Genomic DNA, 19,424 nt, shown 5'->3' with positions numbered 1-19,424 from the left:
TCCCTCTAACTAAGCTGCAGCAGAATTCAAATGATTTGACTAAGAAAGAGATTCATTCATTTGAAGGCCTGTGGGCTGATAAACATGAATGAGTTGACGAGAGCCCATGCTAGGTGACATGTGCCCTGCAGATATTGCTTCTTTACCATGGATACTTTGAAGATATTTATCTTCACAATAACCCTGAAAAGAGGTATCATGCTACCACCTTACAAATTCATCAAGTGAGGCATGCCGGCCATCCAGCCAGGAAATGGCAGGGTCTGGCTTCAAGTCCAAGTCTTAGAGGATGCCAAAACTGCAGACGCCCCTTGGGTAGTACCCTCCTGACTCCTGATCCAACATGTTTCCCACCACAGCACCGCTGCCTGGGGCAAAGGGAAAGACATTCCTGCCTTAAATTACACACAGTGCCTCCACGTTAGGATTTGGTTTTGCTAAAGGGACAGGGCTAAAATATCTATAATTTAAAGGCTTAGGAGATACCATAAATACATGAGCTCTCAGGAAACTCCTTGGCCCCTCACTTTGGTGTCTAGTTAATTCAATTGCCATCACCACCAAAGGCAATAGCATACATTTCTCCTCTTTTGCTTCTATCCTTATGAGCACAGCGTTAGCTGTTGTTCTATAACCTTCTTTTACGATGAGGTGCCTGAAATATAACACTCTCAGCAGTTTAGAGCACAAAACTGACTTTAACACATTATGGTACATTTGGGGATTCAAACCTCTTGGAAGCAGGTCAAATGCAGGTACCGAGTTTGCTGCAGAATTCGGCTAGCTGAGTTGGACACATAAAGCTGCCTTTGCATTCCAACCTGTTATACCTCTAAGCCCAGCTCGATGATTTCCCCAAGCCCCAAAGCTGGGGAATGCCAAGCTCATTCTGGCTGGAAACCAAGTACAGTCTCCAGAGCTTAGACCAAAATTGTTTTTTCCAGGACCCCTTGACATGCCTATGTCACCTGCCTCCTTTTCTGAGCCCCTCTGAATTCCCCTCTCTCTAGGCCAGCCATTCTTGCTCTCTACCCCAACCTCCTCTCATAAAGTTTTCTTTTCCTTTTTTGTCCTTGTCCTGCAGAATAATCATTTAAAAATTTTTTATATCCCTTGGTATTTAAAACTGCCTACTTATCACAAAAATAGGACAAAAAGCATCATCCACATCCTGCCACTTGCCCTTCCCTAGTTCATTTGCAGACATAATACCTACAGAGTTAGCATATTTATATCATAGGTACAATTTGGGCAGCTGATATATTCCTTTATGGCTGGGTGGCAAATGGATTTCATCTCTTGTCCTGACTCTGTTCAGCCTACCTGGGCAGCTGACTTAAAAGATCCTAGACTCAGCAGGTAAGTGTGGTGGGACAATTCGTGTTGTTGCCATTGACTCATGTTATGGAGAAAGGACAGTGTGGGAGCACACAGACATACTTGCTTTTCTATATTGTCAATGTTTGTGGTAGTTGTCTGATAATATCATCTGTACCAATTCTTCCCATCCCTGGGGGCATGGAAGTCGAGTCTATTTCCCATTGAATCTGGGCTGGCTTTTTGACCAGTTTTGACCACTAAAAGGCAGTGAAAGTGACACCGTGACTTCTAGCCCTTTGAGGTTTGTTTGTTTTTTTTAGTTTATTTATTTATTTTAAGGTGGAGACAGGGAGAGAAGGAGAGAGAGAATCCCAAGCAGGCATCTTGCTGTCAGCACAGAGCCTGACATGGGACTTGATCTCACAAACCATGAGATCATTACCTGATCCAAAGTTAAGAGTCAGACACTTAACTGACTGAGCCACACAAGTGTCCTAGCCCTTTGATGTCTTAAAGCCTCTTGGGATCTAGCCACCATGTAAAAGAAATTTCAGTTGGACTAGATGGGAGATCCCATGGAGAGAAAGAGAAGCCCAGTCAGCCCCAGATGTTCCAGCCACCTCAGTGTAGCACCAGGCACGGGAATGAAACTACCTTGGTTACATAGCCCACACCAGGTTCCTAGCTAAATGCAACCACATGAGTGACCCCGTCAGTATGACATGCACCAGAAGAATTTTCCAGTAGAACCCAGCCAATCCACGGAATCATGAGAAATAATACAATGTTGTGGGTTTGACCACAATTTGGGGTATTCTGTTACATAGCAGTAGATAACGCATATGACACGATTATTTTACTGGCTGATTTTCCTAATTTCCACTTTAGACCATCAAGTCACCTCTTGCATAACATATTCCCTGACCCTTCTCCACCCAGATGGAAATTGCAATTCTCTCTTTTGTGTCCCTTCTGACTCTTCAGCTGTCTCCTCTCCTGGACTGTGGATTGCTGGAGGCCACCGTCTGGATTTCATTCATATGTGTACCACCAGCTGGCATAGTGAGTGGTAAGAGCTCAATAAGTGTTTGATGAATGAACCCAATTAATAAGTTTACCATTGCACTGTGTCTTCCCTCTGCTTGCACTACTGCCTCCCCTCCCCCATGCACTGGCAAGTCTCCCTCACTTCACCAAATCTCTTATCAGCAAGGACTTCCTCTACTGCCATATTCAAAATAGCAACTTCCTCTATCCCTCTATAGCCTTTTATCACTTTTATTTTCCTTGATAACCTGTATAACTCTCTGAGAGCTTATATACCTATTTCCGGCATGTCTCTCCCCATTAGACCGTAAGCTCATGATGTCAGAGACTTGTTTTATTCACTGCCATGCCCCAGTACCAAGAACAACATTTGACATCTAGTAGGTGTTCAATAAATATCGTTGGATGAATAAATAACTTAATATATGTATCATAACAAGAACTACAAATTTTGCTAGTTTTCTCACTTTGAATTTGGCTGTCCTGTATTTCAGCTTTGAGCCTTTGTGGTAGGCATGGTTAGCACACACCAATATCCAGTTCTCTCTTCCTGCCTGGGCCTATAGAAGACTAGTCATCCCAACAATTTTGCAGTTAGGTGTGGCCATGTGAGTAGATCTAGCCACAGGAAGTGAGAGGAAGTGACAGCTAGCACTTCCAGGCTGAAGCACAGCTGAGAGAATGTGTTTTCTCCACAAGCTCTCACCCTGCCTTATGTTGAGATGATGGGGACACCAAATCAAAGGAGTGTGGGATTGTGGAGACACTGTATGGAGAACAGCTGCCCTGGAGAGTCGCCCATAACCACAGGGGACTTTTCATGAGTCAGAAATAAACTTGTGTTAAGTCACTGAGATTTTAGAGTGGGCTGTTAGTACAACAGCCTAGCCCAACCTGATCCAAAAGAGCCTATTTGGTTCAAATTCCTTTAAATCTGAGAAATAGATGAGGCACATGTGTGGGAAGGAGGGAAAGAATGAGGTGTTTCCATCACCCAACTACTAATCTATGATTTCAAAGCACAGAAGTGCAGACACTCAGAGAAGTGTCTGCTCTGAGCCAGGCACGATGCCAGATCCTAAGCAAGGCACTGAGGAAACAGGGACGGATCTGACCCTATCCTTCTCCTCACAGAGCTCACAGACCAGTAAGAGAGACAGGCATGTTACTAAAATATGATGGAATATTGCATGGGTATAGTTCTACTATGTACAAAATGCTCAGAGCACACAGAGGGTGGGACAATTCTTTCTGCCTGTTTCCGTATTAAGGTCATTCTGGGCTTAGCTGAACAGGCACTGTTCCTAGAATACTCACAGGAGCCAGAACAGGTCAGACTATGTCTGGCAGTTAAAGTGGGCAAACAAGAAAAGGGGGCAAAGTTTTCCTTCCTTCCTTATCATCCCTGCTGTTGTCTCCTGCATTCTGGCTCTCCTTTCCCAATGTGGAAGGCCTCCCCTGGCTCCGCATGTCTTCCCTGAGGCCTGTCCCCTAAAATCAAAGCTCTAAGCTGCTGTACTAGTCAGGATTCTCCAGAGAAACAGGGTGATTGATTGATTGACTGATTGATTCTAAGGAATTGGCTCACGTAGTTATGGAGGCTGAGAAGTCCCAAAATCTATAATCACAAAGTCGGAAACCCAGGAGAACCAGTGTTGTAGTTCTAGTCCAAGTTCACAGGCTTGAGAATCAAGACAGGCAACAGTGTAACTTCTGGCCTGAAAACCTGCAGTCTCAAGACCCAAGAAGAGCCAATGTTTCAGTTCAAGTCCCAGGGCAGCAGTCAAGCAGGAGTTCCCTCTTACTCAGCTTTTTCTGTTCTCTTCAGACCTTCAATCGATTGCATGAGGCCCACCCACATAAGAGAGTGCAATCTGCTTTACTCAGTCTATTGATTCAAATGTTAATCTTATCCAAAAAGAGCCTCACGGGCAAATCCAAAAAATATTTGACCAAATGTCTGGGCACCCCATGGCCAGTCAAGCTGACACATAAAATTAGCCATCACAGCTGGTGACACTTGTCCTGCCTGCTTTCCCATTGATTCACGGTCAGTTCACCTTAGGAAGCAAAAAGGAGAGGGAGAGAATCCAATAAAACATTGCACAATGACAATGAAAATAAATCTCATTCATGTAGTGGCTATGGATAGCCAGGCATGTTAGACACATGCTCTCTAATCTTTGTAACAACTCTGCAACATGGGAAGAATGAGCCTTATTCTCTAGAAGGAACTTCAAGGTCAGAGAGGTTGAGTACCTGGCCCAAAGTCGCACTACCAATAAGTCATTGTATCTGCTAGTGGCTCTTAGAAGTCTGTACAGCATAGGCTTCTATCTCCTGCCCTGTGATCCCTGCCCAAGATCCTGACTTTCACATCTGTTCTGCCTGCTCTGGAGCTCTATGGTTATAGTTTCCTTCCTATGTATGTGCAATAGTGAAGTAAAAAATCCCAGCTACCTGCCACTTGATAAAAGGATGTGGTCATGTCAGCATGAAGACAGAAGGGCAGTAGATCAGCCAATTGCAAGAGTTTCAGGAACTCATATTCCCTGACTTCTCCCAGCAACCTCACCTTGCTACTTCTGCAAAGTCATTAATGGAACAGCTTCTGGCCCGGAAGGTGCCTTCTAAGGGCACCCATGGGAAGACAATTCAGAAGCTGGTGCTCTGATGACAAGGGTCTTCTGTATCTGTTGCCCTTGAGCCTGGAGACCTCTATCATTTCTGCCTAGGTTAGTTTTATAGACTCTTGAGGAACCATGAGGCTGCCACTTTAAAACAGCTCCTTACCCTTTATTCACTGGTCACTTCAAGTATGTGATCCAATTGCTTCTCCAATCGGAAACAATTAAGGAGGAGGTAGTGAAGTCAGCCAGCTGGAGTGCAGGTGCAGGTGGCCTCAGGAAATGTCAGAAGGACTGTTGTCACTGTAACTTTGGGTGCACGACGAGAGGACAATGAGTCAAAACATAGGCATAAGCCAATGTCTTCACCCGTTCTGGCTGCTGTAACAGAAAACTGCATAGTGGATGGTTTATAACAACAAAAGCTTATTTCTCAGAGTTCTGGAGACTGGAAAGTCCAAGATCGAGGTTCTGGTGGATTCGGTGTCTGTTGGGCCCATTTCCGGATTCACAAACAGCTGTCTTCTTGCTATAACCTGACATGGCTAGAGGGGAAGAGAGGGCTCTCTGGGACCTCTCTTTTAAGGATACTATTCCCAGTTCACGAGGGCTCTGCCAAAGGCCCAACTTCCAAATATCACCACATTGGGAATTAGGTTTTAACATATAGTTTAGGGGGCACAAATATTCAGTCGATAGCAGGCAAGGAGCACAAGATCTTTAGGAACAAAACATTTTTAATGTTCATCTTCTGCTGAGAAACTGTTAGCCCAAGAACCAGGACATTTCCTTGGTTACAAAATTAAACTCTGTGAGGGTAAAGGGCAAGATAAACATGCCATTCTAAGAGTTTCTGAGGACAAACCCAGCGACTGTGTGTGTGTGTGTGTGTGTGTGTGTGTGTGTGTGTGTGTGTCTTTAAAATACTTCTTACCTACAATTGCAGTTGGGCCAAGACCAGAACGCTTACTCTAAAATCCACACAAACACCATGCATCCTCCATTTCATCCAACGTCACCTGTACAAGAGGCACGTTTAGTATAAGAAAACACTTATTCTTCCCATCTGAAATACAAGCTCTTGGGATTTCACAGGGACCTTTTGAGGAAAATCTATAACCAGTGATTTTTTAGTCTTTGTTTTGGACTCCAAACAAATAAAAAAAATAAATATTGGTGTTTCTACCAGCAACAATAACTCATTATGGCGTAGACATAGGGTTTTACTGCAGGATGGGAGGGTGGGGTGAAGAGAGGGCATGTGTGAACTAAACAAGCCCCTCAAATGATTTGGATGCACAATGGAGAGATAATTAGCGTGGACTTCTACATGACACAGATCCTAATAGGGGACTGCCTAGTCCAGCTTCGTAGACCAGACAGATCTCACTTTATTTCTTCTTTGTCTAATTTAAATTTAAACAAATATTTATTAATAAGACAATTAAAAATAAACTTGAATCTCTTTGGATCACTCTCTGTTTTCTTTTTATCTTTTCTAGAAAATGAAACCAGCCAGGAGCTGCATTTGCAGGAGGACATGGACTTTGGAATCAGAGAGATCCAAGCTTGAATTCTAGTTCCTCTCGAGGCAGGGCACTAAATCCCTTGAACCTCAGTTTCCTCATCCTTGGACCCAGATAATCCTATCACCTTTTAGCATTTGAAGTGTCTTTTATGCAACAGACACTCACTAAATGTTTTCCGGTCCGCTGCCTCTCACTGTAGGTTACCTCCCAAGTACATTTCTAAGAATTGGCCTGTTGTATATATTTGTCATTTTTAATAGCTCTAGAGTATTCCATTGTGATAATGTCAAAATTTGCCCTGCCATTTCTCCAGTGGCATTTGGATTGTTTCTATTTTCCTTTCTTATGAGTTGTACTGCTATGAACATCTTTAGACAGATTACTTTTTTCTCCTTATTTCCGTGAAATAAATTCCCAGCAGTAGAATTACTGGATCGAAGAGTAGGAACAGCTTTGTAGCCCTTGTTATTTATTGCCAGATGAATTTTCATTTTCTAAGAAACTGTCATCTGAGAGAGCCCAGCATATGTGGTAGATATTACGAACGGTTTCCATCTGTCACTGCTGTTCCTGTCACAAGACGTACTGGAGAAACCATTCCCAGACTCTCAAATCCCATGAAGGGCACTAAGTGGTAGGAAATGTGGAGTAAATAGAGAAGAAATATAAAGACCTGGAATGTGTACAGATGCAGGGCTGGAAGAGTGAAGGTTGATCAAGTTCTCTGCATTTAGGGATTAGGATATGACAAGACCAAGTACTTTTGTCTGGACATAAAGGATGCTGGGGGACAATTCTTCAAATAAGTTCATGTTTACTCTTTTTATTCTATATACATTTATGAGTACTTACCTAACTTAACTCACCACCGGCATTTATGTGGTGTCAGAACCTGCCCACCCCACCCCCACCCCCGCCACCCCCACTCACTTTAAAGTTTGAGAAAGGTGAGAGGTGAAAGTCTGGCCCTGCTTACCAAGGGCTTCTTTCTACTAAGATACTGGAAGAGAAGAGACTTGCTTAAGAAGCTAAGGAAGCCACATTAAGGGTATGAGTAGAGCCTAAAATCAGAGGCAAAGAATAAAACTGAGGTACAGAACACAAACAAGAGCTTCCCTGGGATAAGCAAATAAAAGAGAAGCAAGAGTGACGGGGACATATTTGGAATAAAGGAGGAAACTGGACAGGAGTAGGGGTGGAGACGGAGGTAAGACAGTAGTAAACGAAGGCAATTTCTTAAAGCTTTTTAATAGTGCTATTCAAATCTCAAATATCTTTGCCAATGTTGTTTCCTGCTTGATCTATCTATAACCAAGAAAGCTGTATTAAAATAGTGAAGGATTTGTTAATAACTCTTTGTAGATCTAACAAAGACTTTACATATTTTGAAGCTATGCTCTTAGATAAATGGGTTTTCAACTATCTTCCTGATAAATTGAACTTCATAGTATCATGCTAAGTGATTATCTTTTTAAAGTTTTCCCCTCAAAGTCTATTTTAATTTGCATCAATTTCACTAACCCTGCTTTCCCTTGGTTAATATTTTTCCTGTTATATTTTTTTCTAGCCTCTGACTTTAAAACTTGTCTGTGTTCATACATTATAATTGAGTCTTTTATGGAAAGCATGTGCTAAATTTTGGTTTTATATAGCCTGAGAGTCTTTGTGTTTTAACAATAGAGTTTAATCCATTTACATTTATTTGGATTACTGATTGATTTGCATTTATTTCTACTCTCTTATTTCTATTTGTCTATTTTTTTCTATTTGTCTTTTCTATTCATACCACTTTTACTGTCTTATGCCCACTCTTCTTACCTTCTTTGGATTAATTGCATTTTTTTCTTTTATCCATTCCTATTCTTTTCACCAAAGTTAAATAGTTCCATTACCTTTTTCTCAAAAAATACCATGTGCTTAGAATGCCTTAAATCTGATCACCCACTTCTCCACACTTACACACTATTTTTGTCCATATTATAGTTCTATTCTCTTTGCCCCAAACAGACATTAGACATTATCATTATTTTGGAAATTAAATATTTTCTTGGTTTTGTCTACAAATCTACCAAAATCTTTACTCACCCTTATCTTTCTTCAAAAACGTCAGTTGCTTCCAACCACACCCATCCAATTCCATTCTCTTCATGGATGTTTTCTCCTTATTACCCAAACACCTGACCCATCACTGTATGGAAGTACACTTGTATACCTTCTCAGTTTACCATGGGGAAAATTTTAACAATCACACTGCCTCCTTTTGCCAGGAAAACATATGTGCTTTATCTACCATGAGTGATGGCATTCTTATTGCCAGCAATCAGCTCAAAAGTTTCATGTTAACATTTGCATTCTTGGACATTCCAGGAACTGTCTGCTGTGGGTCAGATTTCCTGGAAAGCAGACTCTGATATGGATATTAACATATAATAAACTTACTGGGGGAATAATCTCAGAATAAACACAATGAAGGGCATGAAAAAGCAGAATTAAACTGAGGGAGAAGTTAGGGTATTGAAACACTCACAGCAAAGTTCTCACCTAATCCTGGATGGAGCTCTGGAGCTTGGATGGATCTTCAGTCTCTCAGGACCCCTCAGAAAGGGGGTGTGACCTTGGATGAGAGCAATGTTCACATAAGTTTCAAGTCAAAGAGAAGGAGAGCAATGGAGCGACAGCTTGAGGGTGTGGTATGGTCAGGAAGAGATTTCTTTATTTTTTTTTCAAGTTTATTTATTTACTTCTGAAAGAGAGAGAGTGCGAGCAGGGCAGGGGCAGAGAGAAAGGGGAACAGAAGACCTGAAGTGGGCTCTGTGCTGACAGCAGAGAGCCTGATGTGGGGCTTGCACTCACAAACCATGAGATCATGACCTGAGCCAAGGTCAGATGCTTAACCGACTGAGCCACCTAGGCACTCCAGGGAAAGATTTCTTTAAATGAAAGAAATGTTAGCACTTTTTAGGTTATAGGTAAGGAACTAGAGGAAATGGGGTTTTCCAACCATCAGGAGGCCTGGCAGTGGGAGGGAGGCCCTTTGCTGAGACACTATGGCACCGTGAGAGAAGCGGCCTTGAAAACTCTGGACCACTAGGGAAAATAACTCTGTGTATGAGTGCAGATGTGCATGTTTGAGAGTTACTCATTAAACAATCGTGAGAATGGAGAGGTATGCCTGAACCTCACACAGATGGGGAGATCTTGAAGGGAACCAGACCTAGAAAAGAATCTATGCTTTCAGGAAATATACAATTTAAAAAACCTGTTGAACTTACTGAACCACTATTTCCCAAACTTCTATGACCACAGAACTTTTCATTTTTCTGGAATATCTGTTGATGTGTCTCATAGCATTCCTCAAAACATAGTTTGGGAAATAATGGGCCAAGTAACAACCTCAAGACTTTACTCAGTCTTCCAATGACCAATTCATAAACCAGGACATAAATTGAATGAAATAGAAGGCTGATTTTAAAAAAACACAACTTTTTTATTAACAGTGTTTCAATTTGGAAAACATTTACAGAGTGTCTATTATGTACTAGAAACTGCTCTGCGCCCTAAGGACATGGAGATGACAAAGGCAAGAAGGGCCTTCCTTCCACGAGCTGGCAGCTTGTAGGGGGTCTCAGGTGGTCTCTAAATAAATGTTACACTGAGCAGCAGACCCCTTGATAGGAAGACAGACCCTGGGTGACCAGCACAGAGTGACCTTGCATGTTCAGACATCGCCTGGACACCTCCCCTTTGTGACCTTGGCTCTGAGGAAGGAGAAAGGCACAAACCAGGCCTTGGTGAGGTGAGTTCTGGAGAGTCTGCTGAGTGCAGGGGGAAGCCAGGAGTTGGGGCAAGGGTCCACCCAGACTGATACTGTCATTATCTGCTCAATAATCCCAGCCCAGGCCGGGTTTCTTAATCTCCTGGAGCTTCTGTCTCATTTGCAAAATGACGATAGTAATAATTCATCCTCACAAGGTCTCCATGAGGATCAAACAGGAGAAAAGGGATGTGAAAAAATTACGTAAACGGTAAAGCACTCCACAAAGAGGGATCTTATGACTTATTCCTTCACAAAGTGCATTTCAAAGAAAGCTAAACAACTCCCCCAAACTTTCCACTCTCAGGGCTATTTTTATTTTGTGATTTTCCAAGCCTCAAAATGAAATTGAAAAAAAAAAAAAAACCCAAAACCTTCCGCGGCTGCTTTTTATATGGTAGTTTATAAGAGTCAGGATGAAATAGAAATCATGATAGCACAAGGCCCCAAGTTTACATTCTCAGAGGGAGGCCGAGGGCTGGGAGCGCTGATGACTTTAGAGAGGGCAGCTGAAATCACTAACGCCAGCCCCACTCTAACCAGCCTGTGTAGTTTTAAGTGGTCTAATCAGCCCTGCTTTTCACAAACACAAATAAATAAAAATTGACATTACATCGGGCAACAATATGGCATGCCCTGTGCAATTAGAACCAGCTGAGTTTATGCACCCCATGGTTTACAGAGAAGGCAGCCATGCACTGCGCTCTGGGGACAGATGTCTATGTGGCTTCTTAACACACATGTTCCAGAGCAGTGGTTCCCAATCCCTCGGGGGGATGCAGACTTCTTTCAAATGGCTCTGGGGATCCATATGTTGCAACAGTCATGTCAATAGACTAGCTAAATACTGGCTCCCACATATACGTGGGCAAAATTTTCAAGCGTGCATGCATCTACTACAGGCTTTGTTCTTCAGGTATTTTCTCAATTAACTTATACTAAAATCACAAGACTGTGACATGGGGATGAAGTCTTATGTTAACAAAGGGTTGTCATGCTCAAAAAGGTTGGATCCCATTGCTTTAATGTGACAAAAGCCCCAGAATTTATTAAAATCAAATTTGAGAATGCTGTGGTACATGGAAACAAGGAACAACAGGGGTCGGAGAAAGGACAGGTACCAAAATTTGTTCTGGAAGTTCCAAAGCCTGGACCTGCTCTTGGAGTCAAGATTCTTCTGCACTATTATTCCTTTTAGGCCATATCTGGTCCTCTAGCCTTGCCTTCCTCCAGAGGGAGTTCCCAACTGCAGTGAGAGTGGTCTCCCTAAAATGCATATCTGAATGTGACACTCCCCAGCTCCAGAAACTCCTTACTACCCTGGGCACAGATGGCTCACAAGGCTCTGGCCAAGACCTGCCCCACTGCCCTGCCTCTCAGACCTCATTGTCCCTTCACACTCTCCACTTAGCCACTCAGCCCCCCTATTGATATACCCCCACCTCACCTTCTTCATTTATACGCATTTATACCCTCAGCCCCCCTCCTCACCTTTGCCTGAATAACTTCTACTCTCCCAATTTCACATCTCAGTTTGGAAGGTTTGCCAGAAGCTTCCCCCTCAAAGCAGGTGTGCAAAAAGGAAACTTCATTTAGAAAGGAGTCAGGAGGCCAGCAGGAGTAAGCACTCACAGCCTCCCATTCCTTGTCATTTGCAGACCCAACAGGAAGAAACCATCTGGGTGAGGTTACCACTTTAGTATCCCAGTAGGAGGAAGAAAATTTTTCCTCCTCCCCCCTTCAACAGCCCAGCCAATAAGAGCCTGTCACAGCTTAGCCAATGAAAAACCACTGTGCTTCAAACTCCCAGTTTACTCCAATGGACTTTTTGTTTATAACAACCAACCTTCCCCTCTTCCTCTATAAAAGAGCCATCCTCTCCTTTGTTCTGTGGATTTGCCTATGGTTGTGTCATAGCTTGCATTGTATATTGTACATTATATTGTAATTCTCAGTTATTCCCAAATAAACCCTTTTTTGCTGATAAATAACTGGCAATTTTATTTTTTTAAGGTTAACAGGTCTGTGTTAGTTAGCTCTCCTATAGATATAGCTTCCTGTACCTGTGTCCTGGGAGCATGAAATGAGCCTGATTCCTTAACCATTTCTCCATTACCAGACCTTAAACTTCATGAGGTTGGGGTCTGAGCTTTGTTCCCTAGTGTAGCAGAAGGTCAATAAATAGTTACTGAATAAATGTGTTTCAGCACTTAGCCCCATCACATCACCCCACATAGTCAACCACCTACTCCACAAGCCCAGAGGTCCTGGGCACAGGTACTAGCTCTTGTTGAAGAACAGAGTAAAGGCTCTCAGAAGGTTTTGACATTGGTTACAAGCTCTTTGAAAAAGAGATGCTCTAGTTGGGGGGAAAAGTTGACTTAGTGGAAAAGACTGAAAAAGAGACCACTACAGCGCTCGCTCTCTCTCTCTCTCTCTCTCTCTCTCTCTCCTGAGTTACTCACTGATTGAAAAACTACTGATATTCTCTCTTGAAGTCCTAAGATGCTACTAAAAATGAAAGTTTCCAATTTACCCAACAAGAGAGGGGCAGAGCTCAAATAAGAACCCAGGTCTCCCAACGCCAAGTTGCTTCCTTTTTGCAGAATGCCACGGTGCTTGAGCCTGTGTGCACACTTCCCTGGAGAAATTGTACCAGCTCCCAGAAGAAGCATATGTGCCCTTCAGCCGGAGACTGCCTTGGTAAATACGTATTGCTCCTTGACTTGCAAAGCAAATATTTACCCAAAACCCACATAGCGTGGAGCATAAATTCCTGACAGCCCTGGGCAGTTTCTAACTCACTTATCGTTTATTTTTAATTTGTTTTTTAGTGTGTATATTTTCTGCATTAGACCTGGAATAAACAAGAGTTCAGAGTAGAAGGCTAGGGGAACTGAAAAGTGGTTTTTACTAAAAAACCCTAGTCCGTGCCTATTACCTCTAAATTCCAGTTTCTGACAAGTCCATGAGTGAAATCAATCAAGTTTAAGTGGAGTCAGTGCTCCATGTAAGGGTGGTCTTGAAGGCAATGCGACATGCTGAAGAATTAAGGAGACACGAGTAGCTCAGCACATGCATCAGATTGAGACTCGGGATATCTGGGTTCTGGTCCTGCTCTGTCTCTAACTACTTGGTGACACAGAGCATGTCACTTAACCTCTCTGAACTTCAGTTTCTTCAACTGTATAATGTGACTAACGATGTTCTACCTAATTGACTGTGTTCTCCAAAGACTGAATTGAAGGTGAAGTTTAATATGTATCCACCAAGTATTTATCAATGGCCTACGACGAGCTTGGCAGTTCTAGGAACTGAGAAGACAACAGCAAACAAAATGAAATTCTGTCTTCAAGGAGCTTTCACTCAGTGTGGGGCAGACAGATGATAAACATAACCTAAGGAATAGGTCTGATGCTAAGCTCTAAGAGGAAAAATCATCATGATAAGGAAACAGAGGATGATGGGGTGGGGTGCCATTTTATAAAGGGTGGTCAGTAAGAGGCTCTCTGATAAGGCAAGTCCTGAAGGAAGTGAGGGAAGAGAATCTCAGGCAGGAGGAAGAGTGAGAACAAGGATCCAGTGGCAATGCTTGGAGTGTTCAAGTAGGAAGACAAAGGTTGCTAGAGCAGAGTGAGAGAGTGGAGAGGGATAGCAGATGGGGTCAAGGGGAAAGATTGGGGCTCCCCAAATTTAATATATATAAGCATCCCTGGGGGCACTGGGAAAGGTTGTCTGAGATCCCCCCCCCCCGCCTTTGTAATAAACAGTGGTCCAGAATCTTGCATGTGCAAAGGATTCCCTAGACCACAATCAACACCATCCCAGCCTGACTCAGAAAGTAAAGCACTTCCTAGTCACTAATGGACATGTTCCTAGTCACACTACCTCAGCTCATGTAAATTACATGGTATAAATTTTAGCCCTTCTTTAGATATGGACGCTGTGTCTTAGAATCTGCAGTTCATCTGCAGAACTTGACATTAATTTGGACATTGTTAGATATAGGCACGAGGGACTGAGCCACTTCTGCCTTTTTTCATGAGGCAGGCTCTGGTTCTTTGTGTGAAATCTGGCAGAGGTTCCCAGTTTTGATCCCTTGCCTGCCAGTATCTTGCCTGTCTGTACTTCCCAAGAATCAGAGAAGTATATTGGGCCTGAGTCTTGATCATAGCCTGGGAGCAGTTGGAATCCCTAGCAGGTAGAGGGGAGTCATCAGCAGGCATGCATGGGCCGGGGTGGGCTGGCCAGGGTGGGCCCCGTAGGAGTGATGCAATAGGCCAGCCCAGGGCTCCACTGTGATGAGGGAAGGATTAGACCTGGTCCAAGGATCACTGAGTAGGGCTTGGAGGGAAGGGAAAGGAATATTTGTACTAAGTACCTACCGCTTCTAGGCAGTGGATTAGGCTGTTTTCATGCACAATCTCATTAAATCCTCACTAACCTGCAAAATAGAATTACATTAGTAGTTTATGGAAGAGAAAAGTGAGGTCCAGAGAGGCTGGATGAATTGCCCAAGGCTACATAGTTATCAGAAGGTAATTGGGGGATTAGAATTCACTGACTCCAAAGATTGGCCTCTTTCCAGGCAGGACACCACAAAATTGCTTTGAAATGAATGACTTTATCATGAGCAGTTCAGCAAAGACCTGTCTGGAGATGGATAGTTGAGGCAAATCCTCCTCTTTGCCATCCCAGTGGTCTGGAGAGATGGCCATATTCTCTGGACAGATTTAGGGTTCAACAGGGGAGAAGGGTCCATGTTCCCTAAGGGCTCTGTTGATCTGGCCCTTTAAAGGGGATGCCCATCTCTTTACCATCAGAGCCCTCATCCTTGGTGTCCCTTTAGTCTGGGCAAGGCTTCCGGCACTGGGCACCTATTCCCCTTCACATCGACCCAGCACCCAGCTACCCAGCCAGCCCAGCTGGCTGACTCAGAGATGTTGGCCTAACTTTTGTGTCTCCCCCTGTCTGAAACACTGACTTGTTTTATAACCATCTGCCTCTGCTTCCTTCTTCCTTCTTGGGCTTGTTGGCACTCACTCCCATTTGCGGGCACCCTTGTTAATGGAATATCATCTGCAAATATGGGAATCTCTGCGCCAGCCCCACATTGTTGATATCTCTGGAGTCGTTTATAAAAATATCCCTGGCATTCCCTGCCCGACATGGTTCCATGTCATGCTCTACTTGCAGGCAGCTTTGCCAGCTTGATAAGGAGCCCTTTATTTGCCCTTTAGGGAAGTTATGACTCAGATCACCAGCTTTCCTTCCCTTTCTAGAGCTCATGTTATCCATAAAAGGGGCCATTATAAAGGTCATGGAGAAGATTAATCCCAGTCCTGGCTTTTAAATATTCTCTTCAGGACAATAGTAACTTCAGGACAACTACTTTGATTTGGAACTAGTTAGCTTAACTGGAGGTTGGTTATCTTAGTGACCTGTCTACACATCTTGGGACTGGCTAGTTTAGAAAGGCGCTGGATTGCTCAGCTGAAATCTGGTTAGCAAAATCTTGGACTGGTTAGCTCATATTTGGATTGGAAATTACAGCTCAGGGGTTAGTTAATGTATTTTTCTAGCTGATTAACTCAAGTTTCTATAACACTGGGCTTTGGAAGAAAGAGTCTGATCTTTATCTCTCTGAGAATAAGTCAGCACCACTCCACTAGGTTCATTAACCACATACCTCAGGACTAACCCCCAGTAGCAAACATCCTGGGGCTGAGTATGAATGGATCCCTGAAACACATCAGCATGACAGGAGGAACCACTCCAAGTACAAGCCCAACCTTTAGCTCATATTTAGGAAATTGGGTCTCTATTATCTTTGAACCTCAAGCAAGGCACAGGTAGAAAAGTGATGGCAAGCAAATGAGATAAAGTTCATCTCTGCCTTTATTCAGTGGTGCTTACTGAGCATCCAGCCTATTCTAGAAAGGGTGCTAGGCACTGAGAGTACAGACAATACAGTATTGTGCACACCATTTGATATTTCCCAGCCTCCCTTGCAGTTAAGAGTGGCCATATGATTGAGGTTAAGTCAATGGAATGTGGGCAAAAGCGATGTGCAACACTTCCAAGAATGGCTTATGAAGCCTTCTCCACAATCCTCCACTGTCTTTTGTCTTGTGTTTGCCAGCAGATGCAGAAGGTCCAGAACGGGACTCAGAGATCCTGCAGAGCCATAAAATGAGGAAAGCCATAAAACGTATGGAGACTAATTTCCTGATCACTGCACAAAACAGAGGCCTCTCCTAAGCCACTAAAACTGAGGGATGGTTTGTTACAGTTTTAATCTATCCTGACTGATGCACTGCCTTTCACATTATACTCATCACTTTCTCAGAGGACTTGGCCTCTTTTTGTTCCAAGAAAGACAGGCCATCCAGAGAGTTCCTTAACTTCCTTCTGTTACATCCTTGACTTGTCTATGTGTCTTTACCCTTGCTTTCCCCATCTGCACCACCCTAGAGGATGGACCCATCAACCCAGGGGCTTGATTCCATTCCCTCATCTGCTTTGCACCTACATCTTGTTGACTGTCCTCTGCACCCCCCCCCCCCAATGCATTGAACCCTCCTCTCTCCTTAAAAAAAAAGAGAGTCCCACCTAGAAGCTGGGTAGTTGAAGCAAGTCATCCTCCTTGTCATCCCAGAAGTCTGGACAGATTACCAAATTCTCCAAATAGACTTAGGGCCAATGTTCTTTGAAAGCCCCATTCATTTGGCCCTTTGAAGGGGATGGTTCTTTCCCTAGATAATGTTTGTAAGAGAGGACTGTTTATCCATCCTGTATCTCACTAAGACAACTGACCCATGTCTCCAACCCTTCACGACCTGATTTCTGGTGAATAGGCCAGAGTTACTATTTCTACCTTATCGGTCATTGATGCCTTAACCTGCAGCAATCTGGCTTCCTCTCTTGCTGTTATCCTGATACTTTCATGCAAAGGTCACTAATGACCTCTAACTGTCAACTCCGGGGAATTTTTCTCTGCCTCTTCCCGCTTAATCTCTCGAAAGCACTTGACACCTGACCAGCCTCTCTTCTAACTCACTCTTGTCCAACATTTTCAACTCTTCTCTCTCCTGGTTCCTTCTGATGCCCCTAAATGGAGGAATGCCATTATGTTCTTCCCTCTGCCAACTATTTTCTCTCGAGATCCTGTTGGTTGGAAAATAGGGCTATTACCACTAATAATAGTGATAATAACTAGCATTTATTGAATACAAATGTCAGACAGGTGCCAGCATATCACATGTGTTATCCTACCTCATCCTAGCAAGCACCCTCTGAGGTTGGGGTGCTGTAACCCCATTCTACAAATGAGGAATCAAGGCAAAAAGCTGAATTAAGGAACTTGTGCAAGGCCACTGGAGATGGAACCAGACGAGGTCAGTTCCTGCCCATAGGTGTCTTTTCTCCACATTTGAAAAAGGAGCCCCCCTTCCTCTGGGCAGATGCAACCCCGATCCAGAGAGCTTAGTTTGGCAAACACAGAGGGCATTTAGCCCCAGTTGCCTCCTTAGCGAAGCCCCCACACACAGGGCCCAAAGTGCAGGACTGTGCCAGGCACTCATGGAGGTGACCCTCATACCCTTGGCCTCTCTGACTCCAGAGATGCAGTGCCCCTAACAGTGTCCTCTGTCATTGACCTCACAGGGCGTTGCAGAGATGAAAACTAAATTGGTCACAGATCTAAAGCTCTTGGCTCGGAGTTGGCATGTGAGGAATACATTATATAAGAGAGTTACTATCATTGTCATTAGTATTCCTATCACCATTCTCAACCACCTCCAAAGTCTCAATAAGCAAACTCATCAAAGACTTAATTACATCCACTGTGCCAAACAGTATGCTAGGTGCTCAAATTACAAAGGAGCAAAACACTGTTCCTGCCTCCTGGAATTAAAAATCCAGCAGAAGAGAAAGGCACACAAACAATGAATTAAAGTAAAAAGTAACAAGTGCTATAACAGAGGTGGTACAAAGTGTTGTGTGAGCAAAGAGGAGAGAGCATGATGCCAGCCTGGGGAAAGGATCAGCACCGAGGCAGCTTTGCTGGCACCTTTGAAGATCAGGGGACATTTCACAAGCATTTGGATCACTAGGAGGGGCAATCCAGAGAGGGGAAACTGCATAAACAAAAGCATGCAGGTGGGCAGTTACTTGGTATGTGTGAGTTGGAGTTTGTACTTGGCAACGGGAAGTCATTGAAAGTATCTAAGCAGGGCTGTGACATAATCAGATCCTGGTTTTAGAAAGAAAGCCTAGCACCTAAAACCATGTTTTGCGCATAGTGGTGCTCAATAAACATTTGACGGATGAATAGATGGATGGAGGAATGAAAGAATGAATGAGCGACTCTAAGGAAACCCAACTTTGCCTCCTGGTGTAAGCACTGACATTCCATGTGAATTTCAAAGTCCTCTGGGGTTGTGTAAACATGTATGCTCATGTATTTATTTTAATCCACTGTGGAACAAACTTGGACTCAGATGGAGAATGTTAGCACTAGAAGAGTCCCTAATGAAGAATTGTTCCTGTCCAACCCTTCCAGCCCAGAAGCTGAGGCCCAGAGAGGGAAGTGGTTTATTGAAGTTATTTGTCTCATGAGCCAGTCACAGTTTTGGTTGGCTGTCCCTCAGTCTAATGATTTTTCTGAGTTTCTTTCTTTTTTTAAAGTTTATTTATTTATCCTCAGAGAGAGAGAGAGAGAGAGAGAGAATCCCAAGCAGATCTCATGCTGTCATCACAGAGCCCAATGTCGGGCTCAAACTCACAAACCATGAGATCATAACCTGAGCCAAAACCAAGAGTCAGATGCTCAACCGACTGAGCCACCCAGGCACCCCTGTAAGTTTCTGACTTGAGAGGTTCTCCATTCGGGGACCTTACCCTCTGTTAAGCATACCTTTTATATTTCTACTCCATGCCTTGCTTAGATGTCTGTGCCCTGCCTAGAATGCCTCCTTTTCTATTCTTTCCAAAGACTATCCTTCAAGGCTCTTTTCCTCCAGGAAGACTTCCCTGACTATCTTGGCATGAAGTAATCTTCTCTTCCACTAGCAGTAGTTCTTGAAT

At 43.5% G+C, this 19,424-nt stretch overlaps 1 long non-coding RNA gene across 1 annotated transcript in view; it reads right to left on the bottom strand.

The window, feature by feature from the left end:
- LOC111561751 overlaps window positions 1–19,038 on the bottom strand; it is a 35,317-nt gene extending 16,279 nt beyond the window's left edge. Inside the window, exons 1-4 of the long non-coding RNA XR_006584362.1 lie at window positions 14,723–19,038; window positions 9,065–9,137; window positions 5,929–6,013; window positions 5,161–5,303 (exon numbers count right to left, since the gene is read on the bottom strand). This is a non-coding gene — a long non-coding RNA (uncharacterized LOC111561751). The remainder of the gene's footprint in view (window positions 1–5,160; window positions 5,304–5,928; window positions 6,014–9,064; window positions 9,138–14,722) is intronic.
- Between the last annotated feature and the right edge of the window lie 386 nt (window positions 19,039–19,424).

Source organism: Felis catus, chromosome C1, assembly GCF_018350175.1.
Source record: "Felis catus isolate Fca126 chromosome C1, F.catus_Fca126_mat1.0, whole genome shotgun sequence".
NCBI classification, from domain to species: domain Eukaryota; kingdom Metazoa; phylum Chordata; class Mammalia; order Carnivora; family Felidae; genus Felis; species Felis catus.
The sequence above is the reverse complement of the archived record's forward strand: the minus strand, read 5'-3'. Positions and strand labels throughout refer to the sequence as shown.